Source organism: Salvia hispanica, chromosome 5 (assembly GCF_029641045.1).
Source record: "Salvia hispanica isolate PSC_SH4W2 chromosome 5, Shi_PSC_v1, whole genome shotgun sequence".
Classification (NCBI taxonomy): Eukaryota; Viridiplantae; Streptophyta; class Magnoliopsida; order Lamiales; family Lamiaceae; genus Salvia; species Salvia hispanica.
Genome location: NC_142696.1, coordinates 37,469,156 through 37,484,035, shown reverse-complemented (window position 1 = coordinate 37,484,035; position 14,880 = coordinate 37,469,156). Strand labels below are relative to the sequence as shown.

The window sequence follows — 14,880 nt, the reverse complement described above, 5'->3', positions numbered from 1 at the left end:
GATAGGTTTTATTACTACTTAGGTGCCATGTGCTTTTCTTAGTTGATCTAATTACTTGTACAATGTCACTTTTCTTAGTTGATCTAATTACTTATACAATGTCACGTTTATTGAGAGGGCCCCTTGAAATTTACTCCCTCCGTCTCATTGAAGATGACCCACTTTCCTTTTTAGTTTGTCCCAACTAAGATGACTCATTACTTAAAATAGAAACACCTCTCTCTCTACTTTATTCCCTCTCTCTTACTTTACTCTCTCCTCTCAACACACAAAATAAATTTGCATAAAATCCCATGCCGCCCGAAATGGGTCATCTTCCTTGAGACGGAGGGAGTACTTTTTAAGAAAACGAATCTCAATTCTTAATACTCCCTCCGTCCACGAAAAATAGGAAACATTGTGAATGACACGAATTTTAATGTGGAATTGATAAAGTAAGAGAGAAGAGAAAAAAAAAAGAAGAGAGAAGTAATCTTAGTAGAATGTGAGGTCCATATTATTAGTAGAGAGAAGAGAAATAAGTAAGAGAGAAGAATTGAAAACTTGTCTGTTTTAAATGTGCTCTATTTTTCATGGACAATAAAAAATGACAAATGTGCTCTATTTTTCATGGACGGAGGGAGTATATTACTCTCGCGGTTCGCTATATTATTAACTACAATTAAATGATAAGCATAAGATCTTGAAATCAAAAGCTAAAATCATTCAACTTGAGTATCAATACTATGAACAGAAAATGTCAATTAAGATATTTATATCAATTAACAATAAAGTAATTATAACTAACTTTTAAAAAATATCTCAAAAACTTTAAAAGCATATAACTATCTCAATTTAAGTTATTTTTTCACACAACATATATCAAATTAAAAATAATTTTAAAAGGATTACAATGAGATCCCACATGCATATGTTTCGAAGTCAAAATTTGAAAAAAATACTTTAATTTTCATATATGTGAAGAAGCAGTTTTATTTCAACATGACTTACATAGTGTTTGTACAATGTCAATATGAAATTGTGTTGATATTGCCATATCTTCGTGTTGATATATTTAACATTGAGTTCCTAAACCCTAAATTTGATAGTTGGTATTATCTTTTAAATATTAAAAAATAAAAAATGAAATTACACATAGCAAATTATAGATCAGATCTCTAAAATTATACATGATTTAAAATTAACTATAGTTATCAATTAAGGGATGAGTTAGCAAGTAATCGACTCTGGGGTCCTAAAAAAGATTACTCTTCCTGGATTTATTTTGACAAGTTTAAATAGAAAGACAAAAAAAGCTGTTTGTTGTTTTAAATTTGGAAAATAAAGGAGAATAGATTGTTGAATGTTTTAACTACATATATATTGGCTGATACCAAATCATTAACACTGATGACGAAGCAATTGAAATGTCATCTATTAAATGCTAACATAGATACCACACCACGAAGTATATCAGCTATCAATTGCAATTATAACAAAATGGTTGGGCAAATAAATTTTGTTTAATTTGGGATTTTAAATTATTAGTACTACAATATATCATAATAATACGATATGTTTTATTAATTATTTAATTTTTTGAATATTTATTCAACAAATTATGTAGATATTTATTTTTTTAAATAAGAAATTTTTTCAATTTTCTCTTGTAATATAATTAATGAATGAAAATGATTCTTATAATGTTTAAATGTCCATCAATGTATATTCAATTTTCCGTTATCAGAATAAGACTCGAGAGTTTCTCCTCTAATTAATTGGCATTACGGTCAAAAAACGAAGAAAGGAAAAAAGAAATACGAATGAGAAATATTGGATTTTCACACTAATGGACATTATACCAAAAAATAAAATTAAAAATTAGGAGTTATTATATGCTAAGTAGTGGAGTAACTAGTAAGCAATGCAGCAGATTAAAGTAAAAAACAAGGAGGTAAAGAGAGTTGTTGAGAAAAATCAAAGTTTAGATAGTTACTTCCTCCGCCTCATAAAGATTATCCCTTTTTTCCATTTCCGTCCGTCCCACAAAATTTGTCACATTTCACTTTTTACTATTTTTAGTAGTGGATCTTATATTCCACTAACTCATTCCTACTCACATTTTATTATAAAATTACTACATTACACTAACTTTTTCAACTCACTTTTCATTATATTTCTTAAAACCCGTGCCTGGTCAAAATGGAAAGGATGAGGTAAATTAAAGAGAGAGTGGAGAGTGGTGTCGAAGAAAACAAGTAGATATATAGTGGAAGTGTGAAAAAAAAATCAACACAAACACATGAGGATCGATCAAGAATGGATGACATAGACATGATACTCATCCACAGAAATCCCCGTTTCCATATCATCCGAATATGTCCTCATCCGAGCATACCCCCGCGCAGACCGGAAAACGCCGTTGCCTCCGACGATCGGAAACTCCCTCTCACCCGACTGCGCGTCGTATCTCCCCATCATGCTCAGCGTGCTGCCTTTGAACTCCCCCTCGGTGAAGACTAAATTAAACACCGATAAGAACGCCGAGTTGCTCACATCGACCGCAGCGTACATCCCCTGAGATCGCCCCACCGCCCTCGAGCTCAGGTTCGGCCCCTCCGCCAAGCGATTATCGATGACCACCACCTCGCCGAGCCTGTATCGGTAGGTGTTGGTGGTGGCGGCCTGCGCAACCACCACGGCCGTCGCGTCTCCACGGGCGGCTTCGTATGAGTACAAGTGAAGGTGAGTTAGCCGCTCTGAACTCCGCCGCATCTCTCTCTTGGAGTTTGTTGGGAGGGAAATGGCTAAGGAGAGGAGGATTATGAGAGAGAACAATGGAGCTCTGGCCATGTTTGGAGAATGATCATGAATTTTTTAGATAAAAAAATGCATTAGTAACCATGAGATTTGAACTATACATACACCATTAATTAAATTCGTGAACTGAATGAATATTTTAGGCTTTTGTGCGAATTTTTCAACAATTCGATTTATGGCCAGATTTGAACTGACTAAACAATTGAAATGAAATCGTCTTAAGTATTACTACGAAGAATAACATCTATCAATTGCAATTTTATTAATAATTACGTGTCAGGGATTAATCAATTGCTAACTAATTACCAATCCCAAATTGAGACCAATTTTCAACCATTAGATTAGAAGATCTTGTGGTTAATATAATGCCAAGTGTAATATATTTTAAATTTAAATAATTATTAATTAAATTAAAAGGGTATTAATGTCAAATCCTAGTAATTATAACTAACTACTTTCTCTATCCTCAAAATCATCTCAAATCTTTAAATTTACGTAACTCTCTCAATTTAAATTATTTTTTCGCAAAAAATATATCAAATTAAAGATAATTTAATAAGGATTCCAACGAGATCTCAATTGCATATGTTCCGACGATGTTCGGGTGATAAAATTTGATAAATTATATTTTAATTTTCGTACATGTTGATAAGCAGCTATTTTCAACAAATGCAACAAAAAATCTCAATATATTGTAGGCAAAATCTCAATATTATACATGTCCAATCTCAATAAAAATGTGTTGATATTCTAATGTCATATTGTTGATATTTGTAATACACAATGTTGATATAAAAAAACACTCACGAAAATTATCATATGATAACATAATGACGATATTACCCTTTTGTTGATATTTTGTTTACTATTTATTGAGATTTTGTGAGCTATAATCTCATCCACTCATTTTAAAATCCAAGGATAGAAATTTAGCCTTAATTTTATATTAGAGTGCTATAAGTATTAGAATAGGACCCTTAGGTGTCATATGCCTTTCTGTAGGCAATATGGCAGATTATAGTAAATTAAATAGAGGTGAACAAAGTTGTACTTAAAAGCAAATTTTAAATAGTTATAAATTATGGTGTGGAGGAATGTCGAATTCACCACATTTGGGAACTTTTAGAGAAAAAAATTAAAATGTAATACAGAGATTTGGTTAAATATAATATATACACATAATTTTTTGTAATTAAATATTCTATCCATCTAGTTTTGGATAATAAATAATAGAAATGTCAATATAGGAATTTAGATCATAATTTATAACAAAAAAACTTTTGCTCTCATTTATATTTATGATATACAAGAGGAGAGTTTTGGAGAGAATAACAAAAAATGTCATTAATGTCATTATACAGATTCATAATTTATACATAGTACAGTATGATTTTTATAGATAAATAATTACATTCGAAAGAACATGCAGAATATGACATACTCTTTTTGGCCTCCGTCCAAAAAAAGCTATCTCATTTGTGGACGACATAGTTTAATAGAAAGGTGAATAAAGTATGAAGGGTGAATAAAATATAAAAGAAAATGAACAAAAAAATAAAGTAAAATATGAGAGAAAAATAGAAAATATAGATAAATAATAGATATAAGTAACAAATAATCCTCGACATTAGACCAGAGTACATCAACCACCATCTAGATTTTGAGTAAGCAAAACCTAATTATAAGTTTACAACTAACTTATAGAAGTGCTTTTCATTTATTTAATTATTTTATTCTAATTTTGCTTTTCAGTCTTAAAGGCAAATTAGACCAATTATATTTATTTTAATCTCTCTTTTCATTATTTCTCAATTTTTAAAACTTATTTCTCTCTCTTAATAAATACTACTCCCTCCGTCCTGATATTTTGTTATATTTTTCTATTATCGTCCGTCCAACAAAATTTGTCACATTTCACATTTTACCATTTTTGGGAGTGGACCCCACATTCCACTAACTTATTCTAACTCATATTTTATTACAAAACTAATACTTTAAAAGTAGGACCCACATCCTACCAATTTTTTCAACTACATTTCTTAAAATCTGTGCCGATCAAACTATGATAAAATTTGGGGGACTGAGGGAATAGTACTCCATCATTTTATACTAAAATTCAACTGATGCCTAATTTGATGTTTAAAATAATAAATTTATTTCTTCATTTTATTAACATTTAATTTTGGGAGCAAAAAAAATTAATCCTTTCATTGATTTATTTTTATAATTTTTGTTAATTTACATATATATTATCATTGTTTCTGATAGTATGAAATTAAAGTGCATATCAAAAGCTGGTGCAATGAGAAAGAAGACATGTACTTTATGGTCAGTGATTTAAGAATTAATGAATTTTAGGTCAAAATTTGTTGACAATTACTAGTTTTGCAACGGTGCCGTAAAAATTTGGGAACATTTTTGTTTAGTTGAGAAATGTTCATAATCAAAACTCTGTAAGATGAATCTATTGCAATTTCTACTAGAACAAAAACAATACGATCAAATATAGTAATATTTCATAAGTACAACAAACAAGTACTTCAACATTATCCATTGTACTCCATCCGTCCATTGTACTCCATCCGTCCTACTCAAATGGCCATATTCTTGAGTGGCACGAAATTTTAGAAAGTGTTATTAGGTGGAATAAAGTAGAGAGGAAAAATATAGTTGAATATTTTAATGAGGAGAGAGGAGGTTATTTCCAAAATTGAAAAGTGACCATTTTGATTGAAACAAACAAAAAAGAAAAAATGACTATCTTGAATAGGACGGGGGGAGTATATTTCAGTCGTACAACAAACAAGTACAAGATTATTCATTAGTATATAAATATATATATGAGTTTGATAAATAATCAAACACAAACGCAGACACAAACATAGACACATACTGAGGATCAATATATTTATATACTCCTAGTATATAAATATATATTGACATCATGCTCATCCACAATAACCCCCCTTTCCACATCATCCGAAATTTCTACAATCCGAACAAACCCCCTCGCACCCCGGAGACGGCCGGTGCCGCCGAGCACCGACATCTCCCTTACAGCCAACAGCGGCGTATCCCGCCCCATCACGTTTAGCGTGCTGCCGTTGTACCTCCCCTCGGTGAAGTAGTAATTGTACACCATTAATTGGGCCACATCGTCCACATCGGCGTACACGTACATCCCCTGAGCTCGGCCCACTGCCCTCGAGCTGAGGTTCGGCCCCTCCGTCAGGGGATCGTCGAAGACCACCAACCTGCCGAAGTTGTATCGGTAGGTTGGGGTGGTGGGGGCCTGCGCCACCACCAAGGCCGACGGCGCGTCGCCACGGATGGATTCGCGTAGGTAGAAGCGGAGGTTAATTAGCCGCTCTGGCCTCTTGAAGACTTTTGTAGAGAATTGTTGGGAGTTTGTTGGGTGGGAAATGGCTAAGAAAAGGATGATGATGATGAGAGATAATGTTGGAACTTTGGCCATGCCTGCAAATGTTTGGAGGTGTATGATTAACGATCAGATTTCAACTCTATATATACTCGAATAAACATCAACCTCGTGTTTTCAAATAGAGTTGGTCGGTACCAAACTATTACTACTACTACATTAAATGTTTTATGTAAGTACTCCTATAATTTTGGATAAATTGCTTGTAACACTGTAAACTTTTTGGAATTTAAAAAAAAAAGAAAAAAAGAAGCAAATTTAAAAAGTATAACTTCGTCTATTAGAAATGGGTCACTCACCCCTTAAAAGGCCTTTTAAGGGGGATGGTTATCCACTTATATAGATTAGATTGGATCATCACCAAGTTGATGTGGGACAAAATTGAGAGAATTTAACACGCCCTCTCACGTGTGGGTCGGAAAGGACATCGGTCTTCCATCACGTGGGTAGGCAATGCAAGAGATATGAGAGAACCATCATCAATGTGGGCCAGAAAGGACATCGGTCTTCCACTCGTGAGGTAGATAAGAAATAAAGAGAAATCCATCATCGACTTGGGCACTGCTCTGATACCATATTAGAAATGGGGCCAATTTCTAATATGGTATCACAGCAGTGCCCAAGTCGATGATGGTTTATCTCTTTATCTCTTCTCTTGCCTACCCACTTGATGGAAGTCCGATGTGTCATTCCGGCCCACACATGAGGGAGCGTGTTAAATTCTCCATATCCTTGTCCCACATCGGCTTGGTGATGATCCTAGCTTCTCTATATATATGTTGATAACCTTCCCCCTTAAGAGGCCTTTTAAGGGGTGAGTGGCCCACGTATGAAACACGATTTTTATTATATATCCAACTTCTAAACATTGAGCACCAAGCATTTTGACAATTGAAAGCATCTCATTAGACGATAATCATATTATGACGAGTTTTTGTGCAAATTTTTCACCAATTCGATCGATTGCCAAATTGCAAATTTTGTGTTACTCATTTTTTTAGATAACATAGCTGCTACCTCACCACGAAGAATATCAGCTATCAATTGAAATAATAACGAATTAGTTGGGCAGATAAATTTTACTATTTAATTTGAGGTTTTAAAGTATGACAATAAAATCATAACAAAACACTAGGTTTTATTAATTAGGTATCATGTGCCATTCTTAATTGATCTAATTACTTATAAAATGTTAGAGGTCCCCTTGAAATTTACACTTTTTACGAAAACGAACCTCAATGCTTGTGGGATGAAGAGGTTTATTATTCAGGTTAATCTTTTTTCAACCAATTATGTGGATATTTATTTTTAAAAATAATTAAAGTTTCCAATTTTCCATTAGTAATATAATGAAATAAAATAATTCTTATGATGCCTAAATGTCCATCAATATATATTTTTATCACACAAATATTCCCTCCACCCCAATTAAGTTGAGTCATAACTTTATGACATAGAGGTTAAAAAATTGTGTTAAAAAGTGGGAGAAAGGAATACAATAGTAAAGATAAAGAGAGAGAAAAGTAGGCGATGAGATAAAATTAGAATGATTTGTAGTGGCGGAACTAATTTTCGCCACATTTATGGGTAATTAAAATTTGCCACTGATCCATGGGAATTTCGCCATTAGATTTTTCAGCGGAATACTATTCTGCCAATATTAGTGGCGGACTTTCCACCACTAATATTCACAGCTAACATAGACAATTTTTGTAGTGTTCGTATCTTTTTTTTTATAAAAAATAACAAAGCTCCCTTACTATGAAAAATAACAGGTATCAATTGCAATTATTACGAAATGGGTGGACAAATGAATTTTATTTGAAGTTTTAAATTATGACAATAAATGATAATAAAACGTTTATTAATCAGGTGTCATATGCCTTTCTTGAGGCAATATAGCAGATTACATGAAGAAAAGGAGTTAAACAAAGTTGAAGCAAATTTTAAATAATCATAAACTATGTAGTGTGGAGAAGTGTCGAACTCGACACTTTATAAAAGAGAACTTGTAACACCCAAAAAAACGGGTTAGCAGAATTCGTCATTTTCTAGAAAATTTGTGAATTCAAAATTTTACACGAACAATTTGGTAAGAAAATGATGATGATTAATAATTTGTATTGTAGTAAGATAAATATACGAAATACTTAGTAGGGATATATTGGTAAATTCACATAAATAAATTATATACTCTTAATTATATAGTAAGGCAATTTTCGATGATTATCTAACCCAAATTATGTCTTTGGAATAAATAGGAAAGTATAGAGAGTTTAAGTAAGAAATGGATTAGTATTATAATGCCATTTGTCTTAAAATATAGTCATACATTTTTGGGTACATGTGTCTTAAGTAAGGCAATTTTCGATGATTATCTAACCCAAATTATGTCTTGGAATAAATAGGAAAATATAGAGAGTTTAAGTAAGAAATGGATTAGTATTATAATGCCATTTGTCCTAAAATATAGTCATACATTTCTGGGTACATGTGTCTTCAATATGATAGAAAACAAAAATGAAACCTTCTAGAAGAGTTGAGAAAGGGACGAAAATTGTTAAAGAATACAATGATGTATTCTTGTCTTCATAGAATAATTTAGAAAATTAAATAAAGATTAATAACAGTTCATAAAACATGGAATTTTCTAGAATGGGAGGAGTTGGCTATAAATAGCCCAAAGCCCTCATTTTTTTGGGGCTTTGGCACCCCATTCCTTTCTTAGCATGGTTGGCTTGGCCACTTTAGCTCTAAGTAGGGAGTGTTATTTGAGTTAATTTAAATAATTTAATCAATAAATTATGATTAAGAGATTAATGTTGTGTTAGAATTTTAATGTGATATTTAAAGAGGTTTTACGAATCGATCCCTAAATTAGCATAGGAGGCCCGGTTCCATTCGTCTAATTAGGAGTGTTATTATATAGTTTAATTCATGTTTAATATATCATGTTTGAATAAGTAGTGATAATTATGTTACGGAGTTTTATTGTGATAATTACGAGGGACTTCGGTTCCCATCCCTTTTCTTAGCATGGGCGGCTCGGCCCCCTGTTAAGGGATTATGTTTTAATTATATTGATATGTTAAATTATTTAATGTGATTTAATTAGTAAAATTTTGGATATATAACTAATATGCTTAAGTTTTGACGGTTTGATCATGAAATTAGGATTTTAAATGAAATAAGAATACATGGGATTACATAATTAATCTTGGAATTTATTATGGACATGCCCAGGATTATAGTTGGGTCTGATCGGTCCCCACGCGGGGGGAAAATGATGATATATTCGAGCGGGCCACACGCGGTGGCAATTTGATAAGTATGTTGGTGCACCAAAAATATTTTGATCGGTCCGCACGGCGCGGAAATGTATGATATACGATCGGTCCACACGCGGTGGAGAATATGATATGTCGATTGGTCCCCACGTGGGGGAATAACGTGATAATTGCCCTTTGTGGCCTCCGATTTGCTCTTTGGAACCTCTGACATGGTTTTGCTCTTTGGAGCCTCTAATATAGTTTGCTCTTCGGAGCCTCAGACATGGTTTTTGCTCTTCAGAGATTAGTACTACCTATATCAGGAATCTGGTTATCGTTGGAGATTCGGTTTCCAAGATCGAGTATAATTAGCGGTGCATACGATGCTAAACGGTGTCCTATGATGGTAAGTGGAATTGGCTAACATTTTATGAAGTTGTCTAAGGTTACATAATATTACCTGATGATATATGATGTGATTACATGATATTTGATAGTGATTGACATAATATGATATTATAGTGTGTGAAAATTATGTGCTTATGCAAAATATATTCTATGAATGAATTATATCAGAACTAAGAATGCAAAATATATTCTATGAATAAATTATATCAGAACTAAGATAGGAAAAAGAATAGTTATTGGAAATCATCTTAATCACTTAGGATGAGAGTGGCTCTAGTAATAGATATTTTAATTTATCATATTTAATGGTATCAAATTGTGGCATCTCCTATTCGGTCAGTCGTCGGACAGATAGAGGGTGTTACAGAACTTTTGGAGAAAAAAAATTAAAATCTAATTATAGAGATTTAGATCATTATTTTTATATAGTTTTTATAATTAAATAATCTATCCATACAATATCACGGACGCCTTTTGGAGAATACCATAAATTTTAAAAATATTATTACTGAAATTAGATAATACTAGTAATTTATACGAAAAACTTTTTTACTTTCCTATATTTATGATTAAATAAGGAGAGTTTATAAAAAAAATAATAGAAATATCATTATTTAGATTTAGATCATAGTTTATAGTAAATACAATTTTGTATAGATAACTAATTGAATTTAAATATTAATTAATAGAATATAAAATAAATGTAATAAAATTGGAGTGGAAATAATTCTTTTAATTCTTGTAGTAAGTTTTAATATTCTCCCTATGCCACTTTAAACGAGACTCTTTCTACTTTTAAATTAATGACATTAACTTTTTAAAATAAAAATATCACTGTCTCTACTTATTCTCTCCTATTTTATTTTCTTTCTCTAACTCATAAAATAACATTATATGATTTTAATTTAATGACAAGAACTCGATATGATTTTAATAATTATAATATGTACTCGTATTGCGGCATAGTAGTATCAAATATATTTCTCACATTGTATATTTGTGTCGTACAACAAACAAGTAAGAGAGTATTCATTATATTTAATTTAACGTATATAGTCATAGAAGTGAGGATCAAGGGTGAAAGGCATTGGCATAGACATGATGCTCATCCACAATAACCCCCTTTTCCCAATCAACAGAATATGTCTTCAGCCGAACAAACCCGCTCGCTAACCGGAAATAGCCGCTGCCGCCTACCACCGGCATCTCCCTATCAGCCGACAGCGGTGCAAATCCCCCGAGCACGCTTAGCGTGCTGCCTTTGAACCTCCTCTCGGTGAAGAAGTAATTGTACACTATAAAGAACCTCGCGCTGCTCACAGCGGCATCCGCGTACATCCCCTGAGCTCGCCCCACCACCCTCGAGCTCAGGTTCGGTCCCTCCGTCAGGGGAACGTCGAAGGCCGCCACCTCACCCAACTTGTATTCGTAGGTGTAGGTGGTGGCGGCCTGCGCCACCACCACGGCCGTCGTGTCACCACGGAGGATGTAGTGTAAGTAGAAGTGGAGGTGAGTTAGCTGATCTCCCTTTGTTGGGAGGGAAATGGCTAAGAAAAGAAGGATGATGAGAGAGAACGTTGGAGCTTTGGTCATGGCTGCAAATGTGTGGAGTTGCATCAGATTTCAACTGCATATATACATACACGAATAAACATGAATATGGACTGGTGTTTTCAAATTAAAGATGGTTGATTACGAACTACTCCCTCTAGTCCCTAATTCCTATCACCAGTCTATCTGACCGACATGCTTTTTAAGAAATTGTTTGAGATTATATTAAACCAGAAAGACATATTGAGTTTCATTTTGAGTGTTGTGTTGTTCAATTATTTGACTTTATTTATTTTACAAGTTTTCATAAAAATGATAAGTAAGATACTCGGCAGAATTCATTGCCATTAATAGTAAATTATAAATTACTTTTAATAAAGATCAGTCGAAAATGATAAAATGAGACTTTTAATGAGTATCAAAGGGAATGGTACATTAAATTGTCCGTAAAGCATTCACAATGGGATGACTCCCGCCACATCATCATTCCCTTATTTTCTGTATCAAACAATTACTCTTACAAATATATAGACGGTCTCTCCCCTCCCCTTTCACATTCGTTACGTTATTAATTCAAAATTCATACTGTAATAAATGCATAATGATCACAATTTTGAAGTATACAGTTTTAATAATAAAAATAAATACATACAATTTTAGATTACTTTTTAAGTTCGTGACAAGTATGATAAAATGCTACGTAGAAAATCACGTTGATTTAGTTGTGCCAAATCAGATGAAAAATAATGCACCGAAGTTGGTTGCATGTGGTGATGCCATAGGAAATAACAAACAAAATGTAAAATTTGTGATATTTTAGACCAATCTTAAAGTTCGTGGAAAATACCAAAATTTGAACAAAGTTCATGGCTTTAGAGACCAATATTTCTTTATTAATTTAGTCTTCCTTTGCTCATTTATTTGGTTATACAACGTTGTACTCTCTCCGTCTCTGAAAAGTATGGATATTTGATTCGGCATGACTTTTAATATATACTCCCTCTGTCTCTCATTTTGTGTATCAGTTTTCTGTTTTAGTCCATACCATATTAATTGTCCCATTTCATTTTTACTACTTTTAGTAGCGGAATCTACATTCAACTAATAATATCTACTTACATTTTATTTTAAAAATAGGACACACATTTTACTAACTTTTTCAATCCATTTTTTTACTACATTTCTTAAAATCCGTATTGGGTCAAAGTGAGACATATATTGGGGTAAAGACAACTGCAAGTAGAATTAATATGTGTGATCCACATCATTAATAGTATAGTGTAATGATATAAGTTATAAATAAAATGATATGTATGAGTAATGTGTTGTTTAACTATTCTAAAATTTGAAAGTTCATACTTTTCAGAGTCGAGAGGCGTATTAGAAAATGGAAATTTGTGTCACTAAATTTCTATCTAGTCACCGGCGAGCTAGTGGACGTATTACCAAATTATGCAATCATGACTCGGTATCTTCAAATTTTACCATTAGTGACTTACTTTTGCAACAAACTGAGAATTCTAACATAATGAATCGTTTCCAGTTCGTGTTAATTACATAAGAACGGAAATTTGTTCATTAGCGAAGATTAGCCCAATATATTATTTTCTTTTGATGTTCCTTCTTTTATTGTCAATTGCGTGCAATTTGAGAGCCTACGACACTTCGATTGATAAAAGGCTCGCGATGCAAAAATATTTTTGTAAAAAACACACTCCTAAACCACCATACTGTTAAGGATAATATATCCCTGACGAACCGGCGGAACGGAAATTACAACGTAAAGATATGTTAGGAAAATGAAATGTATTAGCTTGGAGGACAAGAAATATATTAATTTGGTGTCCAAGAATATTTGGAGCACAAGCTTTGTAATGCTCTATAAAAGGGTGTCGTATTATAAGAGAAAATTATAAAAGCATTATCAATCATACAACTCCTTTCACTCCTCCGTCTCTTCTATCTCTCTAAGTTACGCCAGATACACCATTCAAGATGGTATCAGAGCAAGGGTGAGACTCAAAGTAGTCTCATATAGGCCTGCTTATTCGGCCGGTTCTGGTTCTAACCGGACCGGTTGACTGGTTAACCAGTTTTAAATTTTCATAAATCCTAGAAACGGAATCGGAACCAGAACCGATCGGTTCCAGTTTGGAACCGGCCGGTTAAGAACCGGTCGATTCCGGTTCCGAACCGGAACCGATGTGTAATTTTAATCCAAATTTATTTATAATTTTAAATAGTTCAATACTAAAAAAGTAATAATTCAACATCTAGAAATATAACAAATAATACCTAAAAATTCAAATAAACTACACAAAAAATAAAAACCAACAATATAATAATATTCATATATGGAGTGATGCCAAGTGTAGTAGGTCGGACTAGTTTATGTTAGCAATATTTTAATACAAAAATAGGAGTTCTAAACTTTAGCAATTTTTAAAAAAAATACTCCCTCCGTCCCACTTTAGGAGTCCCGGTTGAGTTCGACACGGGTTTTAAGAAATGTAAAGGAAAGTTGGTGAAAAAAAATAGTTGAATGTGGGTCCTACTTTTTTATATTAGTTTTATAATAAAATGTGAGTGAGAAAAGGTTAGTGGAATGTGGGGCATAGCGCTATTTATAGAATATTCCAACCGGGACTCCTAAAGTGGGACACCCAAAAATGGTAAACCGGGACTCCTAAAGTGGGACGGAGGGAGTAAGTTTTAAAATTGATTTCCATTTTCCCCTTTCTGGCTAAACAAATATTTAATGGAATTTCCAATACTAATTGATCTTGTTGTAACTTTTTGGTTTATAACGGAACAGTTAATAAATAATTCACAAACATTTTAAAATCGTATGTTAAATGAATTGTTACATAAATTTGCTATAAAGTTAAATTTTAATTGTATGAAATGATATTGTATTTGTATAAATTTTTTGAAAATTAAAAATAAACTTCAATTAAATTAGATTTATTAGTATTTTAAATTAAAAAAAAAATAAAGTTGAATTATAATCCGGTTCCCGGTTAGGAACCGGTCGGTTCCGGTTCAGAACCAGAACCGGTTTTATTTAAAAAGTTGGAACCGGTATCGGAACCGAAATCAATTTTTTCGGTTCCAGTTTCTCAAGTAACCGGCCGGTTCTGGTTCTGATTCCGGTTAACCGAGAACCGGGGAACCGTTTAAGCACCCCTAGTCTCATCACTGTCTCAGATCAATCTCAAACCCTTTAACCAAAACCCAGCAGGTCCTGCCAAAACCAGCAAAAATGCAGACATCGAAGAACAACCGAAACCCACAGAAACAGAGCAATTCGCTCAATTGTTTGCCGAATTCATGTGCACAAGTATTGCGCAAAACCAGAACCAAATAATACCCACCACCACTCCAGATCTAAAACGAGAAACATATAGAATTGAC

At 33.0% G+C, this 14,880-nt stretch overlaps 3 pseudogenes; all 3 read right to left on the bottom strand.

The window, feature by feature from the left end:
• Positions 1-2,224: 2,224 nt before the first annotated feature.
• LOC125189410 (dirigent protein 1 pseudogene) lies at positions 2,225-2,970 on the bottom strand (annotated as a pseudogene).
• A 2,309-nt stretch (positions 2,971-5,279) lies between these two features.
• LOC125189411 (dirigent protein 1 pseudogene) lies at positions 5,280-6,342 on the bottom strand (annotated as a pseudogene).
• A 4,585-nt stretch (positions 6,343-10,927) lies between these two features.
• Positions 10,928-11,547, bottom strand: LOC125189412 (dirigent protein 1 pseudogene; annotated as a pseudogene).
• Positions 11,548-14,880: the final 3,333 nt, after the last annotated feature.